Source organism: Pezoporus wallicus, unplaced genomic scaffold (assembly GCF_028554395.1).
Source record: "Pezoporus wallicus isolate ANWC-B61680 ecotype Strahan unplaced genomic scaffold, APGP_CSIRO_Pwel_v1 contig_2492, whole genome shotgun sequence".
In the NCBI taxonomy this organism is placed as follows: Eukaryota; Metazoa; Chordata; class Aves; order Psittaciformes; family Psittacidae; genus Pezoporus; species Pezoporus wallicus.
In genome coordinates this window covers 1002335-1011673 of record NW_026637796.1, presented here as the reverse complement: position 1 = coordinate 1011673, position 9339 = coordinate 1002335, and positions in this window count along the sequence as shown.

Here is a 9339-nt window from a genome sequence, read left to right as displayed (position 1 = left end):
ATTTAACCTCTAGGCTGATTTATAGAAACTCTAGAATGTGTTCCTGTTATTCTCTCACTCAGTTGTTGTAGCAGTGTCTGAGTGCATAAGAAAAGCATAGGAAAGCAAAAAAACCCAGAGAAACAAAGCAGATCCAGGGTGTAACAAATAGATGATACATCCATATATCCTTTCTTTGTAGACCCAGATCTACACCTGAGCCTAAATGTCCTTTACTCAAATTTCCTTTATACACTGTTAGATTCACATTTAGGGCACTGGAGGAAAAAGACTTAGGGATACATAGTTCCTTAGCACAGACCTAAACTCGCAGTTGTTTGGCAGTGGAAATCTGCAAGGGCAAGTTCTCTAATGTGCATCCTGTAACACCATGTGTTACAAGACCTAGGTGTTCTGTTACAACAGCCCACATCAGGTAGGCTAGTTCCTAAAAATATACGATCTCACATGCTAAAAGAAACTGTGGTAGTTGGAAGCAGCTAACCTACAGATATGTTCACAATGGTGCAATGCAGTTACAGTCAGTTCTTGTTCTGTTTTGTGGTTTGGCCTTGAAAATACTGTACAGATAGTATTAAATGTGCAATCAGGAACATTCATTCTGGTCAACAAAAGTGGATGTATCAATATTTCTTCAAATCCACCTCACTATCCTTTTCTGAGAAATATCTTGGGTTTTTTTTTACATGTGGAGAGAAGGGAAGTTATTCTTTTATCTTTTCCTGAAATAGGCTTTCCCATAATTCAATTTGCACATAAGAATAGCAGAATGGATATAGACACGGAGAGAGGCTATGTGAAAAGAGATACTTGAGGATCTCTGCTGTTTTGATTGTGCCATACACTTTTTTAGGAGTTGACACGCATGACTTCCAAATTCTCAACTTTGGAAGATTTCTTTTATCTTTCAAATGTATTTTAGGGTAACTTCATGACATAGCAAAGGTTATATGTTTGGGGATTGCGTATTTGTTTGTACCTTTACAGGAATGTGAAAAAGTGAGATACCTATATTATTTTTCTGAGTGTGCCTTGGGCCCTGTTGTGTGACCTTACATAAACACTTACTGGCTGCTTTAATTCCATTTATTTATGATTTGAGCTGTTTTCAGGAAAGTTCCTTTCTTGATACTCATTTGACTAGCGCTAGCTCCACTGCAGTGGGGTCCTGGCCTCAGTAACAGTGCAAACAGCAGTGCTTAGCCTTTCACCAGCAGTGTCCAATGTCATGCAAGGCTGGGCTGAAATGACTACCATCTTGGGCTTCCATGGTCTCAAGTACTGGATATAGGTCCACAGTAGAGATGGTTACAGGATTGCCAATACCTATCTGCTGTACCCACAGGACTTTATATGCTACAACAGGGTAAACAGGACAAGCAGTCATACAAAAGCAGACAGCTAAAGGCGAATGTGAATATCTAGGTCTATATGTGACTCTCTTGATAATCACTCACAGCTGTAGAAAATATGAGAAGGAAGAACACTATGCCTGGCATAAAAACTCTGCTAGAAAACGAGGCAAAGATTTGCACTCTTGGCAGATTACTTGGCATTCATAGCAGGTTCAAGGCTATTGTAGCATTCTGCAGGAATCCCTTGATGTTTGTGAAGCTGTGACAAAACACACAAGCACATTGCTCAGCAGACAGAAACTGAAAGAGTTGTGCTGGTACTTTCAGTATAGTATTGTGGTGAGCAGATTTATCACACAAGGAACATGGCACAGGAGCAAGTATTGTTGGCATGTGAAGAAAATGGATCAGGAAGAGTGTGGCCAACCAGATGGCCACTTTTGTGGCTGATCACACACTTACGCAAATACTATTTTAAAACCACAGAAGAGAAACAAAATGCAGATGTTCATATGAGATTGGTTTCTTATGTGAGGGCAGACCATCTAAGAAAATCCTAAAAGGGCAATGACAAGTCCTGTACACAGGTCTTAATTATACAGCATGACCATTTCATCCCTCTGTTCAGTGATTACTTTAAGAAATTGATGCAAATTTAAATTATACGGCTTTGTATTGATAGCAACAGTAAAATTTGCTGCTGCTTTCTTCCATTTTATTCTGGCTTTAACCCTTTTTAAAGATGTTGTGACACTGTAAACATGGAATAACTGGATGGTGAGCAAGGCCCCTGGAGTTTAAATTTATAACAGTTGCAGATACTTTTCAGATAAAATACTCGTATCAGATCAGATACATGTTTCAGGGAGAATAAGGAAAGAGAATAGGGGAACCTCTTTCAAAATAAATGCTTTCAGTTTTCCAGGCAGTTACACAAAGGACTTAGAAGAGGTTTAAATATCTACCCGTATAGATACCACAGGGAGCTGCAGTAGTAGGAATATTCAAATGTTAGTAAGGAGAAGGAAACCATAAACCAAAAATGCATCATCAATCTGAAATCTACCCAAAGCGGAATAGATTCTGTTAAAGAAGTGTAGTGCATGAGTCAGCTCTGTGTTTTGGAGAGAGTGAGCAAGTGTCACTCTATCTGGTAGCAGTGCAATGGGCACTATCAGTTGCCCTGCAGTATAGCAGATGTGAGCTTGAAGACAGATCTCCATGCCTTCTGGTCTCTCCCTGATATGACTGCACCCAAATATGAGCAGATAGCCTTATAAGAGAGAGAAAATAGTATGTGGTGGGGGACTCCTGTGTTAACTGATCGTTTAGCTGAGGAACTGTAGACTTTGCAGAGATGCAGGGGATCTGCCTCATCATCAGGGGAATGCTTTATGACATTGCTCAGAAAAAAGTGAAAATAAAGTCAACTGAAACTGGGCGAGTCATGACTCTGAACATCTGAGCTTTCACATTCTCAGCACAGTCAGCATTTGACAGCCAAATCTCTGAAGGTTACACAGTTTTCCAGGACAATGGGGACGGAACAGGATTCTCTCCTGTAATGGCTCTTCCCAGTGTCTTCCCCAGTACCAGGAAGGCCATTACTAGATTAACATTAAACCAAGAAAAAAAATCAAATTTCTGTGCTTTTCAGTGTCACTTCTGGATTCAACCATGTGCCAAGGAGAGTGAAGTGTGATTAGGGCATTGAGAACTGAAGTCAAGAAATAGTTGTGGGTAAGGAAGATAAGAGTAAGGGAACATTGCGTAAATCAGAGGAAGAGAGGTCTGGCCTGGGAGTTAAAACAATGGATAAAGTTTCTTTAGCTACCAAAGTACAGTGCTTTTAGGACATCAAGAAGCTCATGCTATCTACAGACTCATAAACAAACGTCTGGTGTTCAGCACTGAGGTGGGTGCTTGTTCTAGTCCTTGGTTAGGAGTGTCTAACTCTTGGGCTGTTTGGGTAATAATCAAATGTGTAATAACTCTGGCAACAGGTAAGATTTGACTTGTTACTGTCAGGGTACTCCTGAAGTTTACTGCTCATTTCAGCAAGTGATGCCAGGAGGATATTAGTCCATCTGTAAAAGAATAATTTTGACAGTAAAGGCATCAGACAGTTTAGATTTAAATCTGATAGTTTTAATGGAAAGTGAAAATAACCTGCATGATGGAATTTTTATCTTTGTCTCTAGAATGTCTTTAAAAATGTAGAAAATAAAGGTTACAAAGCCAGTTTGTCACAAGTTAGAAGTCACAGCATGCTGGCTATGACAGGCTTTAGCACACACTCGAAACACTGCCCAGTTTAGACTTTGATCAGAAATCATTTTTCTAAAGTTCCTAAAGAAGTTTCATTTTCATACTTCCTTCTTTTGACATATTCTACATCCGTCAATAAAAGGAAGAGCTCAGAAAGAAATCCTGGACATGCTGAACATGACAGTCCCTTTTGCTATTGACCCTAGGAGTGCAAGGATACTGCCCAGATCTTTTTCAGTAGTTTTGAACCCATCATGTTACTGTCTAGTCAGTAAAACAAACAAAAAACCTGCTTCTGACTAAAAAAAAGCCCAACAGTGACATGTTGTGCTGTAAATCGTTATTATAATAATAAGTATTATTCCACAATGACCTTACTGTTGCATTGTCCAGTTTCTTTTTGTCCTCTCTAGAGCAAGGTAATGTGGGACAATTAAAAAAAGATGAAGGACAGAAGGGCAATTTTATATAAACTTTGAAAGAATGTTACTACTAATGAAGAATGTAATCATGTTGGATGTACATGACATGGAATTTTACTTTCTAATACAGCAGAGTCTATCTTCAGCATTCATTTAGCTCTGCAGTGTCACAATGAAAAAAGCTATGACTACCTAGACAGCAAGGCAGCCATACTACGTTTGATAAAGAAGATTCATCTATATTTTGTTTCAGGAGCTTTTGAACAGCCAATGTAACAAACTAAAACACCTCACTTGCAGTTTAACTACACTTTTGTTTGCACACACTTTATCTAGTGTATACCTAGTCACACAGAGGTAATATTTACCATTACAGAACAACAGTATTTTGATTTCTGTCTTTGATAGATTTATCTGTTGTGTCGATATTTTTGTAGGCATTTACAATGTGTATTCTTTCATGTAGGTGATAAATACAGATGGATCTGGAGAATGAGGTCATTGCTCCTGTGCTCAAAACCTTGCAACATTGGGCCCTTATGAAGTATTCTAATCATGTGCATTTATGAAATAGTTTTCTTACAGAGTGTTCTGAGCTGGTGCTTTGCATGACCTTTAACAAAATAATGTCCTTGTTCTGGGTTCATTGCAAAATGAAAACATGCAGCATGATAGTCTCTGAAAAGCTCATAGAGGTCCTGATATAGATGGAGTGAATGTAACATGACAGATGCCCATTCTTCAGTGTTAAGGAGGTGAGAATTCATGTTTTATTTTTGAGATGTTTGACATACCAAAAAATATCAGTCTGGTAATCAGCAGTGTAACAAATGATTTAGCTCATTCTCCTTCCCTCCCTTTTTATTTATGTATCTTCACACTATAACAATTATGTACTGTTCTATTTCTGTTTTCAGAAACATAACTTGTTACATTATTATTCTGTTAAATCTGTGTATGCATGTTGTCTATTACTTTGTTTATATCTTAATAGGTCAAATTCATTTCAGATATACTGAGATAAAGGCAGTGGAATGAAATCAAATTAAATAAGCATTGACTGGCAAGTGGAATGTTAGAAAGGTATACAAGGTGCCAGATATACAATTATCTTCCATTAATCCAAAGTTATGCCTAATAACTGACTGGATGACTTGACTGAAACAAGATGATCACAGGTCCTACTTGCTGAGCACTTAGAACAAGTGGCTGTACTTTATGTACCTATCCCCAGGTGTAGCAGGTTATCTGCTCTAAATTTGAATGTAGCTGAGTATGTCGGTTTAACACAAGACCTCAGAGGTAGAGATGGGCTTAATGTTTCTGTACAGATGGCATCACTCAAGGGTGGAAGCTTAGCAGAGTTCTTGCTATTGAAGCTGAAAATGCCAAGTCTTATCTGTGTCTGTGCTGATGATAGTTCTTCCTCAGAACTCAGAAATTGTAGCTTTTATGATAGCATTGGGAATGTGTGAGATGCTTTCTAATCCTCTGCAGAGATCTAGCTAAACTTCCAACCAAATTTCTGGTATCACATGGGATCTGTTTTCTTCTGTATTATGAATGTATAGATTTTCAGCAGGACCTCTGAAAGTTCTCATGGACATTAGTGGTCCTTAGCGAATCTGCAGATTTTTATTACCATGAGCAAGGAAGTGGTGTTTGTTTTAATCATCAGCAAGGCAGTGTTTCTTTTTTGTTTTGTTTTGGTTTTTTACTGTGAGCAAGGAAGTGGTGTTTGTTTTGTTTTTTTTTTTGTTTTTGTTTTTTTTCTTATTGTGAGCTAGGAAGTGAATCTTTTTTTTTTTGACCAGCAGCAGTCACAAATTTCTGCATACAGAATTTCCTCATCTTCTGCAGTGCAGAACTTCCATGTAAGTTCTGAAAAGGTCACAAAACCTGTGAAGTGCATATTGCATGCATTATGCTTTCAGGATATGCTCTGCATCAAGATGTCATTGATACTTCCCATCATCTACATTGAATGGCTACTGTATTGTAGAGATCATTAAGACTATAGCCACGGTACACCAGTGCAGTATCTCTCTCTCTGAGTCAGAGCCTAATGGCAATACAAGGCCTGCAACAGCTGCTGCAGAAATCTGTGACTCATCTGAAATCCTACTATGAATAAAGCGCTAATACAGCATCATAGCCTATTCTGCTGGCCTCAGAAATATGGTAAATATAAGTAAATCTGTAACAGCATACAAATATTGTGGAAGGTTGGTAAGATTTCAGAGAAGTAAAAAAGCTCTATTTTCCCAAAAAAGAAAAATTGAAGAGGAAATGAGAAAACTGTTTTCTCTAAGTGTTCAATTTTTCATTTCTCTTTTAGTTCTCTACAGATACCAACATCTATTTAGACATCATGAAACTAATCTAATGTTTATCTGAGAGAGAAGAATCATAAAATACAGATTACAAAGTGAAATCACTATTGCATCAGATGTTTGGAAATTAAAGCTAATGATTATTCAGCTTCTGAAATGTAGGACGGTGTTCACTGTGAGTGAAGTTTAACTCGTTCATCTATTGTCGGCAGCAGCAAAACTTTTGTCAGCTTCAGCAATGCAAGTATCTCTTACCAAGCTGATTTAGTGCATGCTAGGATATAAAGATTAGCTTCCTCTAAGCCAAAAAAAAAAAAAAAAGAAAATTGCTTTATACATTCTTTTAATTCTTAAATGTTAGCCTGCTGAAAAGAAGGCTATTCCTACTCAAAGAAATACTTGCTGTAAACTTGGGTCCGGAAAAATTACTTTGTCACTTTTCTCTGCAGTGCTCTGGAATAAACTGAATGTAACTGAATGTAAAGATCAGGATTAATAGAACTGAATGCCCTTTGTGCAATGTCTCAGTTTTAATAAGCTTAGTTGTGGCTTTAAAACCCACTGAGATGGTAATCCATTTATATCTCAGCAACACCAGGCACAGCTGCATTGTGCTTAGGACCCAGAGAACTGAGTGGTCTTGAGCCAAATGGAACTCTATGCAGAGCTGATTTAAGGGGAAAGTATAGTTTACCAGAGACAAATATGAGGAAAAACAGGAAAGAAAATTATTTTTTGCTAAACTGGGTGCTTTTCTGGTTAGGTTCTTCACCCTCTGTCATTGAGGAGCGGCATGCATTCGTACTACTGACAGCGTCCCCTTTTTATTTACTTGTTTTCTTCACTAAGCTAGAAAGCAGACATGAATTTAGCTCCAGATAATGCCTTTAATTTCCTGCAGTGATTTCCACAATTGCCTCATTACTGGTAAAATGTAGCTGTTAATAGCTTTGGGTAACGTTTATAAAGTTCTTAGTTTAGAACAAATGAATAGTGTTGCTCACTTTTCATTCTTCTCTAGTAAAGGGGCAAATATAGAAAAACAACTAAAACAAGTTTTAAAAATAAAAATCTATAAAACTGTGTATTATTTTAGTCATACTAAGCATTTGCTGTATATTTATGGAGACCATTTTAGCTGTGGAGATGAGTTGACTCTAATGATTGGCAATGTTGAATCGTTACTCAACATGCAGTGATCAAACACAAACTGCAACAGACTCATAAATCAAAGCAATGACTCAGCATTCAGCCCATGATCTTGGCCTTGCTTTTCTTTCCCAAAGAAAATGTGGGAATGAAAAGAAACTGATTCCTTTCTACCATAGAGAAGGAGCAGAGAGGAACACAAACCTGCTCAGGTTCCCGTGGGCTCCCTCCCCTGCTCTCGGTTCTCTCTGTGAGTGTAGCCAGTAGCTTCACTCCCAGTGCTTTCACTCTTACAGCCTTCCTCTTTCTAATAGGAACTGTCTGTTGCTGCCTGGAAAGAAAACTGTAGCCTCTGCTACAACTGCCTTGTTAAGGTGGAAACTATATTTGATATTTGGGCACCCATGTAGAGCAAAGGCAGATGCAGGCCCAGTCTAAAGGGGAAGTTGAAGAGTTGTGCTAATGTACTGCATGGTATAAGTGTGTTGGTCAGTGCAAAACTCTACTGTTTCAAGAATGTTTGCTTGCACAAGGCTGAGACAGAAGCTGTGAAAGCTGCATCCCTTTTTTAATGCCAGAAGAGTCAAGATAAACCCAAGTAGACACATACGCTAATTAGATTCTCATTGATTCCACAAAAACATTATCTTTACTTGGCTTTGGGATTAAATCATTCTAGGGATGGGGCTTTAGCAGTGAAAAAGCACCTGTTACAAACTGCATTTGACAGCTAATAAAGAAGCAGTTGTGAGCATCTCCGTACAATCTCTGACCCAAACAACAACTTTAGAATGTTTTTTTTTTGTATTTTTTTTTCCTGTAAAATGAGTTTGATCTGAGTCCTGTGCATGAAAGTCCTATTTCTATGGAAGACAAATGTCTGGTTTAATGCTGCACCATTTTTGAAAATAATATAAACTGCAAGAGAAAAAGAAAAAAAATCTTAGCTGGCAACAATCATGTATGTTCTATGCATAATGATGGCGCAGAAGGAAAAAAGCAGTGAGTGGTCAGTTACGAAACAGATACGTAAAGGGGAGTACTGGGAACCCCATGAGATGCTGGTAATCACTTTTATAAGAATTAGTACAGGAAACTCATTCATTCCCCATTTCACAGCACCTATGAATTATTCAGTTAATCCTGTCTGGGGAGATAAATGTTGCATGCTATAGGAGCACATGTCATATTATTTATGGTACTTATTAATTTAGTTAGATGTTTGACAGGCTTCAAATCTGCTTTTCTAGAACACCAAATATTATTGTTTTAGTTTCTGTATTTTGCTTCTTATCACTAAGTTTACAAGAACCACCCCCATCTGTGTTTCTACTTAACAAGTTTTCTGAAATGAATCGATTAAAAATGTTTGATGTTTTAAAAATCTACTGTAGACATTTTGTCTCAGATACTAACAATTTCTGTCAGCCACCAAATAAACACAGCTTATCTGGACTCTTTTCATGCCTTCTAACAATTCATTAGGTTTTAAATTTTATTTTTAATCTAGGTCTTATGTTGACAGTGATGTAAAGATTGAACTGAAATGTGTTTGTGACCTGATAAAAACCAATCTATTTGATGAACACTCTGGCAAAGTTCTGAACAAATCTCATTTGGATGAATAAAGTTTGGCTGATTTTGAAGTGCTGGCTGGAGTATCATAAAGTGCCTTATGGCACATTAGTCCTACCTTGTACTCTGTCTCAGGGCTGCTGTCCTCAAAAGCTCAATGTATTTGGCGTTCCTTTTAAACCAGTCCATGTATTTCATAGATTCCCCCCCCCCATTTTGGTTCTTATTTCACAATGA